General features: G+C 38.0%; 1 long non-coding RNA gene across 1 annotated transcript in view; it reads right to left on the bottom strand.

Moving 5' to 3' along the window:
• Positions 1 to 5223: 5223 nt before the first annotated feature.
• Positions 5224 to 24956, bottom strand: part of LOC144288259 (uncharacterized) — a 43874-nt gene continuing 24141 nt past the window's right edge. The window contains exon 4 of the long non-coding RNA XR_013356232.1: positions 5224 to 6058. This is a non-coding gene — a long non-coding RNA (uncharacterized LOC144288259). The remainder of the gene's footprint in view (positions 6059 to 24956) is intronic.

Raw genomic sequence — 24956 nt, 5'->3', positions numbered from 1 at the left:
GGCCAGGGGCAGGAGTATGTGTGGTTGCTAGCAAAGAAGGAATGTAGCAGGTGTTTTGAAATCACTGTGCAGTAATATTACAGTTTATAATTACACAAGATATACATCAGAACACATCAAAATAACTCAGATTTGTTGAGGACAGGACGTGTTCATCAACATACTGTATCACTTGCCTCCCATGTGCCTCTTTCTATTCTACTCTCCATTTCCAAATTATACTTACTACATTAGCAAGAGTATGGGCTTTGGAGTTAAAATTGCAATCTTGCAAATTGTAGTCTTGGTTCTGCCACTCACTAATAAAGCAACTTGAAATTTTAAAGGACCTTCTCTCACATGTATCATTCAGTCCTTTTATTGTCTCTTATATTGTAGGTGTTGCACTACATGCCTTAACAGTCACTATCATAATCACTTGAAATGGCCTGAGAGCTAAATATTATGATTCTTGCCACAGAGCTGATGAAACTGAGCCTCTCACATGCCTATTCTTACTTTACCCTGCTATAAACTATAATACTTTGTAATCACTTTATATAGTAACCATTATATAATTTATAGTTATTTCAGAAAAGGGAATATAATCTTCTCATAAGAAGTCACTTTTAAAAATCATATTATGCTCCAAGCCATAGTAATAAAATATAATAATCTCAAATATATATGTTATTTTTAGTAATACTATTAGTCTATCATAATGCAACTTTTCTCTCAGTGCTTTTCAATGACTTGCTAGTGTATTTCCTATTTATTAAGATAATTAATGATCATATGATTCCATGAGCATATAATTTCTTTAATGTAGAATGGGAGGCAGTTTTCCCTTTTCTATGACATGATAATAAGCTATTTCAAAAGTAGAATTTTAGTATAACAGTTAAGAGTCCAGTCAGGAAACAGAATAAAAGAACAGAGAACTTAGAAGTTCTTCTTGAGAGTAAGTCCAGATCTCTTCAAAGAGGGTATGGCTAACACAGAACATCCAGTGTGCTGAGGCGAAGAAACTTGTCAGAGGATTTGGAATGGATATGCTACATAGAACTGGCCCACCAACTGGGAAGACAGCTGCCTGAGAAGATGGCTGGAATTATATGACAGAAATAATCTTCCACACTGAGAATATGGCTGGAACTGGTTTTTGCACACCACTGGGCCCCCTTGCTAAATAATAAAGAAGATCAGGACCTAGACATGGAGTGTCTTTCTAGGGCTAGCACCTTGAAATATCTCTCTGGCAGCCGCAAATGGACAGTCTAGCATTGTACCAGCTGGCAAAGGAGAAATGCCTAAAGGATGTAATTCCAGTATCATAGATTGTTGAAAACTCCAAATTGTTGAACACACTTGAAAATATGTGTAATATGTTCATGACCTATCAAGAGTGTTTTCATAGGAGTCTTTCGCCTTACATTTTCCTTTTACATTTCAATGATCATAATAAGGTTTTGCAAGACATTCTAGTGAAAGAGATTATATTCTAAATTTAGAAAATCTCTTCAAAGAACATTGCAATGAAATTTCTTGAGGCATGAGTAACTTTAACAATGAGATAGATTTAAAACTTCAAGTCTCTAATCTGAAGATACTCAGCTTGTTATATTATTATATTAAAAAAAAAAACAAGTGGGCACATTTGCTTCTGTGGACATCGTTTTATCTCGACTAAGTTTTCTATGCCTTAGAAGCATGCTTTCTAAAACTGACAGGAAGATGCATATTGATTGTCTCCGATCTTAAAGATTTCCAGACAATAGATTGAGAAATAGAATGTTGCTTTTGATTGCTGAATGGATTTTCATTCTTAAGTTTTTTTTTAATGATATATGTCTTATAAAGCTTTGAAGTCTGCAACTTTTTCTTAAGAATGTTCTAGGACTCCCTTTTCAAGAGAACAAATTTAGAAATTGGCTCCTTTGATCATTAGGTATGAGTAAGAATATTTGTTTAATGCTCTGCCACCTACAAATAAGAAAATAGTGAAATCACTAAACTTTAATCAATCTCATCTGACCTTGCCAACCTCAAGAAATGTCTCCCTAACAATCAAAAGTGGTAATACAACCTACAATGGCTTGTTTCCGGAGGAATCCATCTGCCTTATTTCCATTGGCCCTTAAAAATATGCCATCTAAGCATTATTCATTTAGCTTATGGATTGGACTCTTCAAATGTCAACATTTTAGGAATATAAAAACCAAGAAATAATCAATTTCTGTTTTTTTTTTTTCATAAATGTAACTCAAATATTTCCCTGACAGGGAAATGAGGAGAAAGGATGAATATGCTGGCACCAATGGAGGGCTGGTGAGTAAGTAACACACAATGGGTAAATGGTTTAAAAATTAGGGGAAGCAAGGTCCAAAAGACCAAAAACAACTGGACAAGTTTGTCTATACCTGAGATGCTTTTCCAAATCCCAATATACTTCTAGTAGCAATTGTGAAAACAATGACACAATCACTTATATTGCCCTTAAAAACTATGTTTAAAAAGGTAGAGAAATGAGCACAGTAGAAAAATAAAAGTATTACTTTTTTCCTAAGATTGCTTAAACCAGCTAAAGTGTGAAAATGATCTCTGAGGCAGTGGATGTGTTCTTTGCTTGCTTTTTTCAATGTCTGCTGTAAAGCTCCTGTCTCTCTGAGGGCCTGCACTTTTACTTTAAAGAGCTAGAGATGCTTTGAGTATTTTCATAGTTCTTTAGAAAAAATACGGGATTTTGTTGTCTGCTTAGTTCTTCTGTTGAATCAAATGTTCCCCTTGTTTACGTGTCTTCATTTTGTTTTTGTTTTTTTTTTCAATTTAATCATTTTGGGGGGACATGAGGGAGAAGGCTAGACGTGATGGGCTAGAGATTAAAGACAAGATAGAGATTATAAAAGGGAAGAATAAATGCAACATGACACTGCCTGTTGGCCAGCTGATTCTGCCATGAGCTTTACTGTTCAGCCACTTTTAACCTCACTCCACCTTTTAGATCTGCCAACACTTAGGCCAATTCACTCATTGGCACCCTGGACACCCTGGGCCATTGGAGCATAGCCAAATCTGCATTCCCTCTCCAGCATTCCCTCTCCTATTCTTTGGTTATTCCCTTAAAACCTGAAGGTCACAATTGACAAGTTCAATATCAGGCTGTACTAGCAGATACCTATGCCTCTCTCCCTGGCCCCTAGCCTATATATTTTATATAGCTTTTGGGATCAATATACAGTATTTATTTTGATTTTTTAAAAAAGACTTTGGGTGAAAGTAGAGGATATGTTAGAAATGGGTGAAGTTGGACACAGCTGTCCTAGATCAAGCGGAGGCTATAACTACCCATTGCTTCTGTGTTCAGATTGTCTTAGTCAGCATCTTAAAATGTGTAAATGCCTAGAGAAAGTGTCCTGGATGATTTAAACAGTTTAAGTTATTCTCCAGAGTCGTAATTACAAAACTCAGTTTGAGAACATATTTTTGAAAGTTTTTTTTTTTTTTTTAAACTCAGATTGCTGTTTTTCTTGGGATGGATATTTAATGCATTTGTTGTTAGCTGTAGGAAAGTCGCTAACCTCAGGGGGAAAAATCCTTAAAATAGCCAAGATTTTTGGAAACTAGATAGAGAAGAAAGCAAACTTGATTGCTCAATATAAGACTAAATAAAAAAAGGATGTTATCAGCAATTAACTACAAAGCTTGATTCTAAAGGGGAAAAAAGGAATCAAAGTGGAAACATTTTTAAAGAGATGAAAACACTACTGGCAGCTCTATGGGGTATGGAATTTCTAAGAAGCCATAATCAATTCACATTTTCTTATATCTAGGCAATATTCAGCTTTCAGTTATTTTATGGGGGATACAGAGGATACAACTGCTGAGAACATATTTAAACATAAGAATAAGCCAGAATGACCCCAGAGCTTTCATCTCTCTCTTTCTCCTCATTGTGTTTTGCAAATAAGTTATCACCACAAGCCAAAAGTGAAACTGCAACATCACAATACAAGGCTTCATTAAAAATCACACAAAATCCAATTGCTTGCAGTAGTCATGACAAGACTTATGGTTAACTGTTAAGTCACTCAAAAAAAGTATGACCTAAAAAGAAACAAATGTGCTGTGTGACAGTCTTGAGGGAGAAAATACCAAACAAATAAACAAGAAGAGTCTTTGCATTTGAGTTATATGTGTTGAAAAGAAAATAATGCTTGTGTTAGAAAGAACCAATTTTTCTTATAAAAATTGGGGAAGTCTGTGGTTTAACAGAATCTACATGAGGTCTTCTACCAATGCATTTCCATAGAACCTCAGAATAAGGAAGGATGGGGATGGTCACACATATGCCCAATGACTTAGTGGGGCCAGGCATGTATCAGAGAAAACTACATAGAGGGTGAAATTTGTGTCAGGTATCAGGAACAAGGAAAATACCACAAGCTTTCCCTGGAAATTGGATGAATGTCCTTGGATACAGGATGGTTTTAGGGTAGGAATTGTTGCATAGGTCTGCAATCAGACTCTTCCAAGCTAATTTATAATGACAGGAGTGTAATCGTCTTAGGATTTCTCTCATGTTCTAGTGCCTACTCAGGTTTTTCCATCTGTCAATATGAAGACATATTTCTAAAAGCCTAATTGTGTAATCATGGTTAAGAGATCCAGAAAAAATATGAAAATTTAGTGGCATATGCCACAAATAATAGTTGTTTGTTTCTTCATTTTATTTTTTTTTCCAAATGCCAAAATGGTAATAGAAAATCATTATATTTACTGACTTTTTAACAAACAGAAACAGCAGAAGATAGAGGATAGGTTTTTCCAATTCATCCTCACTAAGGATGGGAGCATCCTTACTCTTGCCCTACAATCCAGAAATAAGCCACATCTTAGTGCTTACAGTTTAAAGGCGTGAGATCATGTCCTCTTCCTCTTCCATAATGATGAATGTTAAAGGATTCTACCCCCTTTCAGTGAAATTGAGAGAACTCTTCAGGATATAAGCCATTCTCGTGGACTGGCATACAGACATTACAGCAGATGATTCCAGCTGTCAAATATGGTGGTTTTGGAGTTATAGAGTAGAGAAAAATTAGGCCCTGTCTTTCCACTGCAATTCATTAATGCTATTGAGCATGCAATGCCTGGCAGATTTACAGGTGGCAGAAATAAGAGATTAATTGTTTTACTTTATTTATGCCTGGAATGTAACTGAAGACTAAGTAATTTGATTCCCATCAGTAATCTGTTTCCTTTGTCATTTCCCAACACCTGTCATTCTGTTAATTCATCCTTCTGCTTATAAATGTTAGGCACTTGAAGGAAAAGCTTCTATTTTTTTTTTCCATTCACTTATGTTGAGCTAGTAACTTGGGAAACTTTCTTCTTTGCATTTGATTTCCTCTTAGCAAGAAACAAAGGACACATTCTAAAAGACTGCAGCCTACTACAGGAATTATCTTTTTCTCTCCCTAAATTATATAAGATAGAAATAGGTATGGGTAGAAGTAAAGGAATAAAACTAATAACAGTGACTAGGAATAAAACCTCACTTCCTCCACCATTTACTGAGACCCATAGGCTTAGTTTCATTGAAAATCTAGTAGCAAGGATTGTTTAGATGTGAAAAGATATTTCTGTCTTCAATTTTTCTTCTTCCTTTCCTTATTTCAAAGGAGGTGATTTATCTGATTTTCTCTCTCTTTTTTTCCTATGTTTGATCTGTAGCCTTTAAATGTTAAAATACCAGAAAAGGCCAATCATTGTATCTGCCAAACATTTCTACTCTAATCCTGCACCAGGCTCATAACCAATGTTCTCTCCCATAGCCATGGAAAGGTCAACCTCTGTGTACAATGTGACCCTGCTCAGTTGATCACTGCTACATAGCGTTGCATATCTGTCTTTCTCCAATGGCAAAACTACCTCTACTAGTCTTCTACTCAGACCTCAACAGTCTTTCTAGGTGGATGAAATGCCTGACCAAAAAGAAAGTCTTCTGTCTTCTATCCAAATCTTCTTCATGTATAGTTCATGGTCCATGTAATTTCATGCCTTTGAGTGTTGATTTTTTCCCCTGTAAGTAATAATAGTAATAAGAGTAATAAATATAAATTCAGTATCATATAACATCAAATAGTTTTATTATTAAATGTAAATATTCTTCATTAAATACTAGTAAGTATTTGACATTTCAGAGTTTATTCCCTAAATTCTGGCCAAGGTCAAATAGGGAGCATTAGAAATAGGCAATAAAACTTGGAGAGAGATTTAGTCTACATCTCTGCCTGTTCCTTCCTTTTCATCCTCTCAATAACTAGCAAGTTTAGGACTTGATTTTTTTTTTTCAGCTTTCACAAGTGGCACATGGTTACATTCTTGGTGTAAAAAAATAAAAACTTAGAGATACACTGAATAATCTAAAGTTTCTTTCATTGAAGGGTCCACCTTTCTTCCATCCGTCTGATCTCATTTCTTCCCCAGAGGAGGTGACTCTTGTCCAGGATTAGGTACCCGGTGCTTCCATAGAATGTATGTAGGTGATGGGAATATTCTGAGCTAAATGCTATTTCAGACATGGTTAGGATGATTAAGGACCTGAATTTGGAATTCTACTTAACTTGAATTAATTTCACTTTACATTAATAGGTACATGTGAGTAGGAGCTCCCATTTTAGATAGTACAGGTTTTCATCTGTCTCCAGGGCTATGGCAATAGATTCATCAGTTTCCCTGTACCTAGGCTCATTTTCTTCTTCCTAGCATGGGCCTTACACTCATGTGATCATACTTCCCAGTTACAAATCCTTCAGTGAGTCCCTTTTGATCATACTTTAAACCTATTTGCCTGATATACATGGTTCATTATGATCTGGCCGTCGTGTACCTTCATCTCTTGCCATTCCTTACATTCATAAACTATGTCACATCTCTCATGCCTTGGTGTCTTTTCACACACTATTCCCTCCTGCCAGGCCTCTCTCTATCTGTCTCATAAGTTTCAATGAGTCTCAGGTAGTACCTCTCAATTTTTTTGCCCCTAAATACTTTCCCAGTAGTTATAGGTGCTTTTCATCTCTGTAGCCCCCAGATGCAGCACAGAAAACCAGTAGGTATTACATAAATGCTGAGTTTATTCCTCCACTCTCCTATCTGACAGCATGGAGAACGGCTACTTTGCTTTCATCTAAAAGCCTGTATAGCATCATTGAGGGAAGGAAAGAAATCTGGAAGGAAGTAATTCTGCTACAATGTAAATTTCACACGGGCAAAAATTAATCTTTTTTTTATTCACACTCTAAAGTCTTAGAATAACGCTTGGCATAGATGAAGAGCACATTGAATATGTATAGAATTAATAAATTATCAAATTATAATTTCATATTTTTATGGTTATCCTCTTTGACCATTCTCAAAGTCTGTCCAGAAGCTTCCAGGTTAAAATAATTTTCGTGAATTTATAAAATATGGAATTAAAAACAGCCATGAATCCCTAAATCTGCCCACTCTTTTGTTGTTGCTGCTTTTCTCAGGCAAAGAAAGTCACTGCTTTAGGAGAAACAACATAAATAAACAAAACTCTCAAATATCAACTCATTGAGATGGGATTCTAAGTAACACGTGTCTAAAGCACCTGTCCCCTACACCTAAAATCTCATTCCTGCTGAAACCCAGCACACTTTGTCATTTTTCACTACTCTTCCAATCTCACGTAATCAGCAAATGTAATTAAAGCTCATTATTTTTTACCTGTTAGTAAGTAGTCAATTAAATACTTTATTTACCATTAAATTCAGTGCCTTCCAATGCATACGTTTACTACTATGTTAGCTAATTGGAGCCATATTCAATGGACTCCATTAATATTAATTTATGGTTAACTTTTGCTTAATATAAAAATCCATTTCCTGTCTACAGGATCATGTTCATATCCAAACCAATTTGCATTAATTTTGGAAGTCAAATATCAAGAGTATCATGTCAAAAATGGTTAATAAAACCTTAATATAAAATATCTATTGTATTCTGTTCCAGTCACATTCTTCAACTGGATAATGCTATTAAGTAAAAGAATATCTAGTAAATATAACTTTGCCACATTATGGATTATTGCTCTTGATTTCATTATCCACCCTCCAAATACTTGGATATAACATCTCAATATTTTTTGCACTATTTTGATTGAATGACCATTTATATGAATAGGCATTTTATCTTTTTAAGATACATGTGGTTGTTTTTTTTTTTTATGACTCAGTATTTTAGTCAGCCCTATTCTTTAAGACACAAGTCAAATAGGTGTGCCAATATGGATAGCATTTATCCAAAGTTTTGTATCAATTTTTTTTTATCAGTATCTAGTTTTTTAAATTTGAAGTGCTTTCCAGTTTGGCCATTTGTATTTTCCTCTCCTATTGGACATAGTGAAAAAATAAATGCACTGATTGAGATACTTAAAGAATACTAGTTGAAAGGTTTTCATTGTTAAATTATTTGTTTGAATATGATTTTTATTGAGGCGGCTCAGTCAGGTAAACATCTGACTCTTGGCTTCAGCTCAGGTCACAACCTGAGCTCTCACAACCCTGAGATCAACCCCCACATCAGCACAGAGTATGAGACTTTCTCCCTCCGTCCCTCCCCTCACACCACAGGTTCACTCTTTCTCTCTCTCTCTCTCTCTCTTGCAAATAAGTAAATAAATCTTTTAAACAAAGATATCATTTTTATTAAAACTGATTATAAGGAAACATTTTAATTTCAATGTTGGTTTTAACCCCTTGAAAAATTTTCTTTCTAGTATATTAAGAAAGCTTGTTCTTTTTTGTTCACTCCCCATATGCACTATAGATTTTTATTCAGAGATACACTTAGATTAGACTTTCATAAGCCCATCTTAAATCTTTCTATTTTGTTGATGCTCATCATCTCCAAAAGAAACTACAGACATTTTAATTATAACATTAGAATATGGTCTCATTCATTAGTGAAGATTAATATTTTTCTCAATACTCAGTGTCCATTATTTTTTAATTATCTCAAATGTGGATGTATCTGGAGTTTCTCATTAGAACAAATTCATATTTTCTTTATCATTGTTTTGCAGTTCACTGAGAGCCCATCAGTGATGAATATAGGAGTGTACTTAGTTTCTAAGAGCTGTTCTGAAGGTTGAGATTGAGTAGGAGCCTTATTATTTTATAGCCAAATGTTATTTGTGGAACTCTCCTTTAACCTGATCCTGTTACTTTGAGTTGAAATCCTTTGAAGTATTAGGGAAATTTTTCTTACTCTTATATTTCCTTAAATGTACTTAATATCCAGCAGAAGAAAAGTCTTTATTAAAATATAAAACTAGGGGAATCTGCACTATTCCACTTGATTTCAAGAGAGTATATAACAAACCAGATTTATTACATAATTCCTCTCTTCATGAATATAATAACGAAATTGCCTCCAAAACTCAACCCTCTTACATGTGACAGTCACATTAGTAAAATAAAAATTGGTTTATAAAGTATTAGAGGTAGAAAATGAGACAATGAATAAAATTGTAAGAAAGTGAAATTCCTTTGAAATTGTACAACCCAAAGGTAAACAATATTAACATTTTTCATAGTCCCTGGTATCCCTCAAAACATTTATATCCATTTAGTTATTTATTCAACAAGTATTTATTGTGTACTTACTAAAATCAAGCCATGATTGTAGCCCCAGAGACGTGGAGAAAATATTAAACCTCTATTTGTGCAGCTAATTTTGGTGCAGGAGATTTGCAAACAAAGAAATACCCAGCAAAATTTCAGCTAAGCCTAAGTTCTGTGAGGGAAAATGAAGCAAGATAAAGGGCATAAGGATTGACTGCAGGTGGGATCTAATCAGGGAAAGCCTCTCTAGGGAGGACACTTAGGAGCGGAGCCCTCAACTCTCCACAGCAGGAATGTACTCGGCAAGTTAGAAGCACTGTATAAAGCCATGTGAAGGTAGATTGAAAGGATGGCAATGACATTGGATCAGTAGGAGGGCAGATACCTCATAGGCCAAGGTACAGAATAGAGTTTTTATTATGAGTGTGACTGAAGCCCTTGAGGTTTCGAGCAGGGAAGTGATGTGATCTGCTTTACATTTTTTTAAAAGATCACTCTGGAGAGTGTGGAAAGAATAGATTACAGGCACAGGTGGATACAGGAAGATTCGCACAATTTCAAAATGCTGCATAAAGATGATCAGAGTAAATCTGATTTTCTTCACTTAAGGATATGTCATGGACCATTTAAATGTTGTATGGATCAGGTTAAGCTTGGCCAGGGTTCCTTAACAGTTGACACTATTAACATTTTTGGCCAAACAGTTCTCTTACGGAAGGCTGTACTGTGCATTACAGGATGTTTAGCAGCATCCTTGGCCTTTACCCACTAGATCCTAGTGGCTTTCCCTTCCCAGTTGTGACAACCAAAAATGCCTGCAGACATGGCCAAACGTCCCTATGAGGTGCAAAATCACCCCTGATTGAGCTGCAGGGATAGACAATACGTACTAACAAAACCCTCCAAATTTCAGTAGTTTAAGAAGATGAAAATTATTTCTCACTCACTCAAAATCGGCAGTGAGTCCAGTGGTCCTCCTGGGGAGCTTCCTTATAAGCTGTGGGTTCCAGGTGGCTTGTATTATGTAGAAATACCACCTAGCTTTCAGGTAACCATTACAGGGAAGAGAAAACTGTATCTCAATGCTTCTGCACCAGAGTGACTCACGTCACTTTTGCTCACAGTCTATTGGCTAAAACTCCTAACACAACTTCTTTTAACTGCAAAGAGGTTAGGGAAAGTAGGGGAGCACATGGATATTTGGTGACCAGTTAATGTTTCTGCTTCACTTCTAGGCACCAAATTTCACTGGTCTAGAGAAATCCTAGAATTCTGCTGGCAAGTACATACTATTTAATCCTTTACCCTAAGAATGTGGGGATTCTGGTGATTAGGCTCCAAAGCTGTTCTTGAGTCTGAGGGTTCAGGCTCCATTCACCATGAAGAGTTGTTGTTGTTGTTGTTGTTGTTGTTGTTGTTGTTGTTGTTTCTCCTTTCTATCCTTCTTGGGTACATTTAAAATGGGTCTTAGGTTTTGTTCTTTTTGGTGGCTGCCTAGTTTTATCAGTCTAATTTCTGACCTTGGAGAACCGTGGAGTCAAGGGTTGTTTTAAGCGTCGAACAATTATAGACTTTTAAAGGCAAAGATTTATTTTTTTTGGCAGTGCGACTCTCTCATAATCTTAAAAGGCTTCCTATCTTTCCGATTATTCTCATTTCTATGTGCCAGTAACCTCATCTATAATTCTCTAGGTATTCCATCTATTTCATTTCAGTCCTTTCTTGCCTTCAAAAGTCTTTCTCAATTTAACGGTATATAATATGAAAGTATAAAGTAGGAAGGTCATACCTATTAAGTTTCAATATTTATATTTATTTACATTATTCTAAAAATAGGCATAAGGCTTCTGAGGCAGGGATACCTTATTACTCATAGTAATAACTGCATTCGTTCATTTTGTCTCAATTTTATGCCCTTTCTTGGGTCATGTGATGAAAGCCAGATAGATGTGACTTTGTGTGTGCCTGGTTCTCTACTCTAAGTGAGGAACCCCCAAAAATACGAATCTGAGCATCTATATAGGAGAACGGCTGTTTCTCTTCTCCTCCTGAGAGATGGAGAGTAACATTTATTCCCTTGTGTAAACAAATTTTCCTTGGAAAGAGAAGGCAAAACCTCTTCGGTTCTTACCCTGTGGAATGTATGGAAATATTTGGAGGTGTGAGAATGGGATTGGGCAGGCCTCTCTCAGTTTACAACCCACATAATATCTCTGTGGCCCCAGGTCCATTCCCCTTTGACAACTAACACATTCCTCTGGGGAGGTAAATCTCAAATCCTCCCTGAGGTGTATCATTTATTCAGTTATCTTTGCACTTTCAAGGCTTTTCCTTAATGTAAGTTGCAATAAAATCTGTTTCAAAAACCTTAACATGAAAATATTCACTTCCTGACAATGCCCTTAACCTAATTTAAGCCCTGAAATTTTGCAATCTGCTCATATGTTTTACCGAGTATTTTTCACACAAAGTCCTTTTTAGCAACTTAACCAAAATAATAGCTTTATATTGGAAGGACAATCCAGTTACAAATGTCAAAAGCTATTTATATATTCCAAGACATAATAGGATAAAAGGTTTGTGGAATGATAGTTTAAACTTCTAAAGGGTTATTGTATTTCCATGTGAATTATGCCATACTGGTGGTATTAAGGTAGAAAACATTGATAAATGTACTGTAGTTATGGTATTATTTACTATATTAATTTTATGGTCATGGTTATGTTGGATTAACAAGAAAGTCCAGTATTTCTACATTTTTAGACAAATCCTTTCTATCTCAGGGAAAGTTTGTGGATATGCTTAATTTATATTGTCTGATTATTAAAATTATTCAATTGCTTTTTGAATAGCTTTGAATAGGTCTATTCCACAGTGACTGAACTTATTAATAAAAAATATTCTGTAATCTTTTGGATTTTTTTTCTGTAATCTTTTGTATAAAATGTTTAGTATCACATCTGAAAAATGATTTATAATATAAGATTATATCTAAAAGCTTTATTTCCCCATAATATCATATTTGATAAGATTTTCCCTGAGTATGAATTCTTTGATATATAATAAGTTTTGACTTATTGTTGAACACAATCACGCTTTCAAGTGTTCATAACATTTCATTCTTATTTTAGTTCTCTTTAGTTCATGAGTGCTTGCATTTTGGTTCTTGAATTCATAGGCATTGTCACAGATACGAGTGAATTTCCCTGAGCTTGGAAGCTACCATCCCCTCTCTTCTCATATCCAGGATCATCTGTACTGTGAGAGGCATCTTATGGGTGTGTGTGGCACTTCACTGTGGACAACTAAGCTCCCTCTGATACCCACCTCTTGCGCATCATACAGGCCAAGGTATTACACACTTTGTGATCAACTGAGGACAAACCTGAGGAACAGGCTCATGAAGGCCTTCAAAATGGTCCCAAAGCTATTTGGACAGGAAGTTGTAAGATTTGTGGTACAAGGAGCATGTTTAAGCAAGGATGCAGTAGGCTTTGGGTGGGTCCTTTTGGTTCTGAACTCAGAGAGATATGGCTCAGAGAGGATCAAGTTGGGTCTTTCAAATTGTGACATTCGAGAAACCAATACCAGTCTCATAGGTCTAAAGATAGTTGGTATGAGTGTTCTGATAAATAGTGACATGGAACTTTCTGCCGAAGGCATTCCCACATTTAGTGCTTATATCACTTTTCTTCCCTCGGTGTGGTCTCTTATATAAAGTGACATATGTGTTCAAATGAATTATTACAGTCATAGAGTTTCTCCATATGTCATAAAAATGGAAGACTGACTGCTGGCAGGTTTTTCCATATGTATTACATACATAAGTTTTCTCCAATGTGTGTTTGCTTGTTGGTAGAGAGATGGGATTTCACTACTTTGGGAATTCGTTAAAAAAGGTGTTGAGGGGACTGAAAAACCAAAAGGGAATACTGACATACCACAGAGATAATGATTGTGGGAGGAAGCCATCACTTCTAGGTTGGGGCCAATGGGAAAAAGCTGAAGGTAGATATCATGAGTTACAGAAACATGAAGAAGGGGCCTGACACCTCTGACAAGGTGCCACTCTGGTCGCTGCTGGTGTATCTGATGGATTGTGATCAAGCTGGTCCTGGGAATTCCAGAAGAAATCCGGGACTGGGAATTATTGTTTCTAAGATGAAGAACCATGGTTGGCATGAGGCTGACAGGAGTGGAGAGCACTTAAAATGGAGCACTTCTTTCTTCCAACCTCTTACTTTAAAGTGTCCTTCTACTTTAAGTTTCCCCTATTGTTGGAAATCGTAACTTCAACATCAAATAGCAAAGTCAATGTAAATCACCTGCAAGCTATCTGGTCAGTCATCCAGCCACACTCAAGGGGGAACGGTCAGTTTTGGTCTCTGATGTTGACAGATTAAGTACCCAAGAGTAGCAATAAAAGGATCGGATGAGTGGAAGTTTATATTTTGACCTGTCCATTGTAGTCTCATGGACACTTTTATATGAATCCATGGATAAGATTGACAGGAATAGAACATCATGTCCTTTCCATCTGATATTTGAAACTGTCTTTTGCAGTGAATGCCCACTGATGAACATTAACATGGATACAAAGATCTTCATACTCTTTGCACACTGCAAAAGTTCATTTGAACATCTCCAGATCTTCTCCTTACCAATATTCCAGTTGTTTCCATGTCCCTGATGATCCAGTCAAACCATTAGCCACTGCCAATCCATCAGGAGCTATCTCTTGGTCCAGATAAACTGGAAAATGTATGGTCCATAATTCTTCTCTTGTCCTATTTTTCAAGAATATTCCTGAATAGAACAGTGACGCTGCAGAGAGCCACTCCCTGTTGGTTCCAGAAATATAGTGCAGAACCATCTATAAAAGTCTGAGGTTTTTTTCCTCCTAAGTCAACTTGTCAATGGAATTTTCCATGAAGAAACAGATGTAGCATGAGAGACTATGCAAGAGTGGTTGTCAAAAACAAATTTTTTTTTCTATGTAAGAGAACCATGAAGTAATGCTTCCATTCCTAATACCTGTGTATCTGCACTGAATTTCTACTATTGGAAATTGCCAGAACTGTTTATAATATTCCCATTTTTCTTAGACACTGTAAGCATCATTAGATCTGATGTGTCAATAGGCTTACATAGCAGACTGGCTTGCATTAAAACCTGGGCCAGCTTCAGGCTCCTCTCTTGCTCTGGGTCCCTCTGAAAACTTTTAACCTTATGGGTTTCCATAAATTAGTAAGAATGGTGCCCTCCAGGGATGCCTGTGTAGCTCAGTGGTTGAGCATCTGCCTTTGGCTCAGGGCAGGACATGGTCCCGGGATCTGGGATGGGGTGCCACATGGGGTCCCCGCAGGGAGCCTGCTTCTCCCTCTGCCTGTGTCTGTCTTCTCTGTGTCTCTCATGAATAAATTAATAAAATCTTAAAAAAAAAAAAACGCACTCCAAAGTGGTACTCATTGTCCCAAGAATTCCAAGAGACCTGTTACAACCACTGTACCCATTCTTCAACAGTAAAAGTGAAAATGAAATAATTTACCAGTCATTTCGGAGGGAATGTCACAACAACTAGATCACAGGAACGTGACTGAAGTGATTAGCCCCCGAATTTTGATAGGATTTCTCTCTCAAATTTGGCTCCTATATGGCTTATTCAATCATCTAAGAAAACCTCTTTTTCCTGTTCCATCTGGTCCAATTGTCACGATGCCATCAATGTAGTGGAAGAAATGTCCCATTCTGTAGGATTTCCCTGGGATCCAAACCTAAGCAGACGACAGTGTGGTAGAGAAGTGGGGAGTTAATTTGGATCCAAAGAACTCAACCGTGTGGGGTAAAAGCTGACTTCTCCGTGTGTGTGTGTGTGTGTGTGTCCCACCCCATTTTTTTTTAAATTTTATTTATTCATGAGACACACATGGGGGGGTGGGCAGAGACACAGGCAGAGGGAGAAGCAGGCTCCATGCAGGGAGCCCGATGTGGGACTCGATCCAGGGTCTCCAGGATCACGCCCTGGGCCACAGGCAGGCGCTAAACCGCTGGGCCGCCCGGGCTGCCCCCACCCCACTGTTGAGGGGGAAGCAGTGGTCCTATCCACAGCTGCACACCAGGCACCTGCACCTGAACGCACCGCAGGCTCAGGCTGAGCCCGCTTGCTCAGGTCTGGCGGGGGAGCAGGTGCGGGAGGCCCGAGGCCCCGCCCCCACCCTGTGCGCCCCCGAGGCCCCGCCGGGGCTCGCTCCGGGGCTCGCTCCTGCCCGGGAGCACGTGCGGCCGCTGTGACCGCGAGGGCGTCGCCCGCCCCGCCTGCCCCGGCCTCGCCCCGCCCGGAGGGAGGAGCCCCCCGCAGCGCCCTTCCCGTTCGGGGACAGGATGGAGGACGGCCAGGGAGGCCCCCCGGAGCGGCGCAAGTGAGGCTTGTCATCGTGGCCGATATCCACTGACATCAATCGGTTCAATTCCCGCGGGGAGGGGGGGTGGGGTCAGCCCGGGTGGCTCAGCGGTTAGCGCCGCCCGCAGCCCGGGGCGTGACCCTGGGGACCCGGGCTCGGGCTGGGGCTCGGGCTGGGGCTCGGGCTCGGGCTCAGGCGCCTCCGCCCTGCCGAAGGCTGGGTACGTCGGGTTTCTAGCAGATCAGCCACCTGCCAGCTGTACCCTTAGTCACCTTTTGAAAAGGAGAGAGAGAGCAGAAGGCACGAGGCGAGGTGTTCTCCGCACTGCTCGGGAGAGAGCAGGGATGCGGTGCGAGGGGCCTGGCCCCAGCCCAGGAGGCCTCAGGGCCCCCGAGGTCCGGCGCGGCCGGGAGGGGCCGGGGCACCCGAGGAAGGTGGGGAACTTGCCTCAGACAGCGGCAGGCACACACCTGGACCTGCCCCCGTCACCTGCCCTGCGGCCCCCGAGGGCTCCGTCCAGACTCTGGAAGAAGAGCGCAGAGAAACTGGCGCACGGCAGGCTTCAGAGGCTTTGATAATTTGCTCCCAAAAGGATGCTGTTTCTAAAATAGCGGCTGAAATTGATGCAGGCACCTGATTAAGATTAGGATAGTGCGCAGCTCTTTGCAGAGATCCACCTGCTTTCTGCTGGCGGCTCCTGTCTCTAACCTGCCTAGGCCTTAGGTATAGGGAGAGGAAGTTCCAAGGGAGTCCGCTTGACCCTGCCTTCCCTATGACAGCCCACGTGGCACGAGGTAGGAAGCCAGTGTCTGCCGGTTGGTAAGTAGATCTACTTAAACTATACATCTAGGAAATGGGAACGTGATCGCAGGACGGGTCTCTGGGCCCGCTGAGCTCACTGTGACACAAACTTGAATGAAAACACCATTTATCAAATTATCACTATATGCTCATTTTGACTTGTAGACTATTGTGGCATTTGGGGCCTCCAAGAATAAATACCAATTTTGAGTCTGTATTTAGTACATTTTTAAAGGCATGGAGCCTGCTTCTCCCTCTGCCTGTGTCTCTGCGTCTCTCTCTCTCTCTCTCTCTCTCTGTGTCTCTCATGAATATATAAATAAAATCTTTATTTATTTATTCATTTACTGTCTCATCTTTCCAGTGTACCAGTTACCAAAATAAATGGTGGTAAATACCTATGGGAAGACTAGGAGAAAAATTTACAGTATTGAGATTCAACATTCCATTCCAGGGTCATTCCTCAAGAGGAACTAGCCTCTCCATCAGTCAAGCACTTTGGGTCTGTGAACTCTTAAATCTATACATAATTAAGTAGCAATGACTTCAATTGTGATTCTCGAGTCTGTTTGGTCACCAGACCTGGTTTTGTTGTTTTTGTTCTTGTTTTTTTCCTGTTATATAAATAAAGTAATGTTTTAGGGCTAACAAAATATCTGGGTAGTTTATAAACAAAAGAAATTTATTTCTCATGGTTCTGGAGGCTGGAAATTCTAGATCAGGGTGCCAGATGATTGGGTTCTGGTAAAGACCTTTTTCCAGTGGACTTCTTATTGTGTCCTCAAATGTTGGAAAGAATGAAAGATATTTCTTGGGCCTCTTTTACAAGGGCATCAATGTCATTCATGAGGTTTTCAGCCTCATGACCTAGTCACCAAAGGCCCTACCTCCCAATAATCATCACATTGGCATTAGGATTTCAACGTACAAGGGCACCTGGGTGGCTCAGTGGTTGAACATCTGGCCTTCAGCTCAGGTCGTGATCCTGAGGTCCTGAGGGATTCGAGTCCCACATCAGGTTCCCTGCTGGAAGCCTGCTTCTCCCTCTGACTATGCCTCTTCCTCTCTCTCTGTCTCTCATGAATAGATAAATACAATCTTTAAAAAAAAAAAATCAACATATGAATTTTGTAGAGACACAGACATTCGGACCATAGCAAGTAATATTTAGTAGGCTGCTCATATATTTTATTTGAAAAGACACTGTAATTGATTAGACACTGGTCAAAAACTAAACCCCCCCCCCAAAATAATCAGTGTTTTTAATATTCAGATTATGACTTCATCATTATGTCATATTACGGTAATTACCACTACCTTCTCACTGGAAGTTAAGCAGTACTACTTGTCCATTAATATTCTAGGAAACCCATTTTTGTTTGTTGTTTTTTTGTGTGTGTGTGGTTTTTTTTTTTGTTGTTGTTTGTTTTTTTTGCTTTGAAATCAGAATGTTCAAAACCCAAGCTTGTCATTTTCTTTCTGCAAACTCTATAGTGCAGAAATATCTCTCCCTCATCAGTGATTTTAAATAATTATGTAACAGAAACATGCAGCATCCTTCAGCATCTCAAAGCACTTGAATCGGCATACCCTCAAAATCAGTCACAGATGATCATTTAATTCTGATACCACAGACCACCATGGATTACTAGCATCCTATTGCCAGAAGCAAGGATCCCCAGCTCTGTTTTCAAGACCGAGGACAAAAATAATTATTTTAGGATTTTATGTTGAGGGCTTGCTTCCCAGTACCCTCCTTGTTACTAACTCTATCTTGATCTCACTTTTCTTCCAATGCTTGCCAAACACCATCAATTAGCAATTAACACACTCTATTAAGTTCATTCAGTCATCATAGTTATCGGCCCAGAGCTTCAAGCTCATTAGGTATAGAGTCTCTTGCAAGTTATCGAGTCTTCAATTTTATCAAATGTTTTGCTACTCATAACATGAATATATCTCATTGGTCTCTGGAAATAGTTTTCTTACTACCTTTCACTTGATGAATAAGCCAATGTCATACATTTTGTTTTATTTTGTTTTGTTTACAACAGTATCCCACTTTTGCTAGAAATGCTTTTGTTAGGGTAGGCTAGTCTCGTTTATTAATGGTAATTAATAAATTGCCAAATCTCCCTAACAACTCACTTCTGTTTGATTTTTGATCTCATAAAATCTGTGGTGACTCCAGTACCTACCTCCCGATTAGTGACTCGGTGATTCAGCCAACATTTGTCTTGCAGATATGCTATTTAGAAATATAGTTTCTAGGTCAGGGGCAGAAAGGAGATGAATGTTCACACACTATTTCTTAAATACTTCAACATGGACATGTCACTCATCACCTCTGCTCACCACCCATTATTCATAATTAGTCATATGCCCTGGCTTAACTAAAAGACTATTGAGAAATGGGGCAGGGGCATATGGCTCTAAGGGGAACAGTAAATTCAGAGACTCAAATCAACATCGATATTCATGATCATTATAATAGGGAGCTTAGATAACTCAGAATAGTTCTTAATTGATAGAAATTTAGATTGATTCCAAATATCTGATATTAAAAAATGCTGCTCTGAGCTTTCTTGCTTAAAGTGCTTTCTATACTTATTCGTGTATCTCCTTAAGATATATTTTTAGTAATAGAATTTCCAGAAAAAAGGTGCCTTATTTTCTTACTGACACTATGTGGGATGGATATTCTTCATGCTGTCTCTAATGCCAGTTTTTTTTTTTTTATTTTTATCAGTCTTTTCATATTTACTAATCTGAAAGGGAAGGAACAATATTTTATTATTTTTTACTTATACTTATTTAATTACAAACGAATTTAAACATGTTCAGTTGTGTTGATGTGCCTTTTGGATTTCCTTATTCTTAGATCTCTAGTGATGTCCTTTGCCCAGATGTTTGTTTTTAAATGAGAATCTTTGTGAGATTCTTTCGCTTGGCTCATATGATGACCCCCTGATGCTATAGAGAAAGAATCATGCTTGCAGCCAGACTTTTTTTTTTTTTTTATGTGCATCTTTTATGAGCATTTGGAGGCACTGGTTCTACAACTGATCATCATTAGAGTTGTCTTAGTTTTACCCTGCTTACCTTTCCCAGGTGGTTGAGAAAAAATTAACTGTATCTCAAATTATCCATGGTCTTAAAGACTACTATAGTTATACTGGATTGTGGGGTAAAATAACCCTGTGCTCTGTAAGGTATGTAGGAATGCCATGTAGGTTTTTTGTCCGTTTGTTTCTTTTGTTATTGTTATTGTTAATATTTTTTTCAGCTAAATTTAAAATGTTTTGGGGACATACAATCCATCTCTGATACTAGAAAAAAACCCTATCATTTCAATTATTGATCTGTATCTTTTGATAAAAATATTTCATTAATATTGAAGAGTCCATAGAAATCTAAAAATGTATTTATCACAAAAGGAAACCTATTCTGTTTTCATGATTTAACCTTTACCTATGAAACATAAAAATGAACATCTTTAATTAAGATGGTTTTCTTTTGAAAATAAGTGTATGTTCTACTGTAGATAGTTTTCTACATTTTTGAAATTCAGTGCTTTGCTCACCAGATTAGTTTACTGAAAGTACCTCCATGGTAAACTACACAATATAGTGAAGGTGGCATTGAAGAGATGACTTATAATTTAGCAAGTATATTGTATCAGAGTTTTGATAAAGAACTGGTCTGCAATTTCATTGAAAATTAGGAGACTTCTTGCTCACTGATCAAATAGATATGATAGAATAATGGCTGATGTTTGATGCCAATCACATACAGCAGTGTCTTCAGTCATCATTCTGTTTCCAAAAGAATTTGCTGTATCTTACTAACTCACGGGTTGGTTCTCTCTGTGCATTCTAGTTCACTTTAATATTGTTTTTTTTTTTTAAGATTTTATTTATTTATTCATGAGAAACACACACACACACAGAGACACAGACACAGGCAGAGAAGCAGGCTCCATGCAGGGAGCCTGACGTGGGACCCGATCCTGGGTCCCCAGAATCACACCCTGGGCTGAAGGTGGCGCTAAACCACTGAGCCCCCCTGGCTGCCCTCTAGTTCACTTTAATATATGTATCTTGCTGAGGAGAAAATATTTTCTCTTTAAGATTATATTGTGGTCTCACATGTATTTACTTCCATTATTTAAAAACAATATGGGCTTAATTTCTTTCGCAAAGCCAAAGAAGAAATGTTGTAGGGTTTGATGTAGCTTCCTCATATGTATTACATTCTGATTTGTATAAAGGTCAATCTAATTCTACAATAAATCCACTGAGATACTGCATTTTAGCAATTCAAGTGAGGAGACACAGATTTTCTATGGCTCATTTAGATACCTCAGTTTCAAATATTAGCAACTAGATAGTATCATCCATCTACTTTTCCCCTACACTTACAAATAATGCCTGTAATACTTTTACAAAATATTTTTTCTTATGGCATAGATTTACCTCCCTTATGTATTATACTTATTTTTGCTAGACCTAATTTTGATGGATTCCTTCTTATGTTTAAACACATATGGTGCTATTTTGTCACATATTTTTTACCAAGTATAACAGATGACTAAATTGGACAACTTATATTTAGGGAAAATGACATTTTCATGTTGTACACTGTAAAATACATATTGGTGGCCTGTAGGAGCTTTGGATAAAACATCTTGAGAAAAATTGCATGATTCCTTTAGTCTAGAGGAGGAAGTAAGATATGTGTGTGAGAGAGAGAGAGAGAGAGAAAGAGACCAGATGATCTTTAAGATATTTTCAAGTACTAAAACCGCATAATTGCATCATAGTATAGTTTTCTAATATCCAATCCTTCCTAGTGTTGGAGCAAGTCGGCTTCCTGTGGGACCCAGTTAGTAGCGGTCAGGCATGGGAAACCTCCACTTAGAAATTGTGAACTTTCTTAGAAACAGAGGCCAGAAGAGTCTCACTAAGATCCCCTTAATACTTCATTCTCTTTCCTGTAAGAGGTGCTATTACCTTAGGAGAGGTATTCAGGGTAGAAACTTGGTAATTGGTCATTTAAGATGAGCCAAAGAGATGTGTTTGCTCAAGCTTAGATTTGTAGGCACGAGGCATTTGGTATGTTTCCAGCTCTCAAGAATGGCATGCAGTTTGGAAGAGTATAAAGGGAACCTGTGAATTAGTACTATGGGATGTGTGTGTGTGTGTGTGTCTGTGTGTGTTGTGTGTGATTATACATACACACACAAATCCATGGAGAGAAAGAGAGAGATGTGCCTCGTAATGAAAGAATATAAAACTTTTTTCGTGTGTCCATGGAAATTTTACAAGAATATATATTACCAGGGAACCTGGGTGGCTCAGTGGTTGAGCATCTGCCTTCAGCTCAGATCGTGATCCTGGGGTCCAGGATCGAGTCCCACATCGGGCTCCCTGTGAGGAGCCTACTTCTCCCTCTGCCTGTGTCTCTGCCTCTCCCTGTGTCTCTCATGAATAAATAAATAAAATCTTATTTATTTTTTTTGTAGAACCTCTCTTACTAACATTGGGAGAAAAGGATGAGGGACTGACACAAAAGATGCAGTTATTTTTTTTTTAAAGAGATTTATTAAAGAGTGTGTGTGTGTGAGAGAGAGAGAGAGAGAGAGAAAAGAGAGAGAGTGAGCTGGGGAGGAAGAGAGGGAGAAGGAGAGAATCCTCAAGCAGACTCATCGCTGAACACAAAGTCTGACATGGGGTTCAATCCCCGAACCCTGAGATCCTGACTAAACTGAAGTCGGGTATTTACATGGTAAATGCGATGGCAAGTGATGTGGAGCATTTTTTCATGTGCTTGTTGGCCTTTTTTTAAGTCATCTTTGGAGAAATGTCTATTCATGTCTTCTGCCCATTGTGATGCCCCCTAGCTTTGGTTTTCTTCTTCAACATTCCTCTGGCTATTCAGTGTCTTTTCTGGTTCCACACAAACCTTAAGATTACTTGTTCCAACTCCAGGAAGAAAGTCCATGGTATTTTCATAGAGATTGCATTGAATGTATAAATTGCTCTGGGTAGCATAGACATTTTCACGATATTTTTTCTTCCAATCCATAAGCATGGAATGTTTTTCCATCTCCTTGTGTCTTCCTTGATTTCTTTCCTAAGTGTTCTGTAGTTTTTAGGGTATAGATCCTTTACCTCTTTGGTTAGATGTATTCCTAGGTATCTAATGGTTTTGGGTGTGATTGTAAATGGGATTGACTCCTTAATTTCTCTTTCTTAAGTCTCATTGTTAGTGTATAGAAATGCCACTGATTTCTGGGCATTGATTTTGTATCCTGCCACACTGCCAAATTGCTGTATGAGTTCTAGCAATCTTGGGGTGGAGTCTTTTGGGTTTTCTATATATAATATCATGTCATCTGTGAAGAGGAGAGTTTGGCTTCTTCTTTGCCAATCTGAATGCCCTTTATTTCTTTTTGTTGCCTGTTTGTGAGGCTAGGACTTCTAGTACTATGTTGAACAAAAGTGGTGAGGGTGGGCATCCCTGTCATGTTCCTGATCTTAGGGGAAAAGCTCTTAGTTTTTCCACATTGGGAATATTTTTTGTGGGCTTTTCGTAGATGGCTTTTATGATATTGAGAAATCTTTATTTAATTTTGGATGAATCAAACGTCATATCAAGGGAAAAAATTAAACAAGATGGTTACTATGCTACCTCAAGACCAATTCTGAGACAAGAAAAAAAAGCAATAACTATCAGAACTTTTTTTTTGACAGATACCCTGAGCATCATGTGGGGGGTCCAGGCCTTTGCAATAAGGCTAACTACCTCCCAAATCATTCTGGGAATCCGCAGTTGGCATGTTGTGTTTTGAGAATCAGTTTTCTCATTCACCATTCTGTCTTTTGTCTCTCTTCTGCTCCTATTTATTGTGGACTCCAAAGGAAAAGTTCTTCTATAGACACCCACCTAAGTACTGAGAGTATTGCAGGTTCTAGGCACTAAGGTCTCCGTTCATGTCATTGCTCAGATGTAATGATACCACAACAAAGCACTGATTTTTGATAAGCAGTTCCTATGTTCCAGGTGCGATCCTAAGCATTTCACGTACAACATCTAATCCTCATATTGCAGGATATCCTGTATCCTCCTATTTGCGGCTTTGTATGTGTTGTGGAATATAATTGCAGTTTAGAAGATAAATTCATAAGAAGAAAGAAAGCGTTGTCTGACTGATATAGAATTGTTTCTAGGGTATAATGTTTTGGTTTTCAATATTAAGGTAGAAAATTTAGGGCAGTGATCGCTCAAGTTCACATTCCTCCTACTCTTATTGAAGTAGGAGAAGAAAGTATTCTACTAAATGGAACATTTTAAAACAAAAAGCCAAACTATGAAAAAGACATTAGAAGGATATTTAATCCTGAATGATTGAAAAGTGTGAGAAGGCAAAAAGTTATTACCCAGAAAAATATAAAATATGATGGTGCTTATAAAGGAGAAAATAAATTTTGTAAATGAAGTTATTAAAATAAAGGGCAATAATAATAATAAATTAATAGCCACCATATACTGAGCAACTACTGTGTGCTGAACATTAATGTTTTTATGTATGCTATTTTACATAATCTTCACAATATCCCTAGCAGGCAGGTGCTTTTAAAGACACTAAAATAAAGCAAAGGTTTAATGTGTGCTGCCTCCCACTCTGAGCAGTGGGTGAAGGTAACAAGTTTTGGGTTGAGAGGACAGTCTCAGCCTAAATGAAGGATATAGAGAGGATGTGACACCATGACATTTAGTATCTGACTTTGCTACTTCAAAAGGCTTTTAAAGGCTTTTAAAGCCAACTACCGAGATCATGGAGAAAATGTGTAAATTACAGTTCTGGGAAAATTTCTTTGATTTCATGAAAAGGAAAGGGTGAGGAATGAAGAACCAATACTTTGAAGATACAGACTCTGTCCAGTAGCAAAAATGTATAAGCCTTATGAATATGCAATGAACTCTCCAGAACAGTCCTAAAGGTAAAAACAAATTATGTAATAAAGGAGGATGAAATAGATTATGGCAAAGTAACGAAACAGGTCTGTGTTGAGTTAATTAGAAACTACTCTGCGATGTTTGAAGGATTTGTATTGATCTT

Source organism: Canis aureus, chromosome 18 (genome assembly GCF_053574225.1).
Source record: "Canis aureus isolate CA01 chromosome 18, VMU_Caureus_v.1.0, whole genome shotgun sequence".
Lineage (NCBI taxonomy): Eukaryota > Metazoa > Chordata > Mammalia > Carnivora > Canidae > Canis > Canis aureus.
This window is presented reverse-complemented; position numbering and strand designations above follow the sequence as displayed.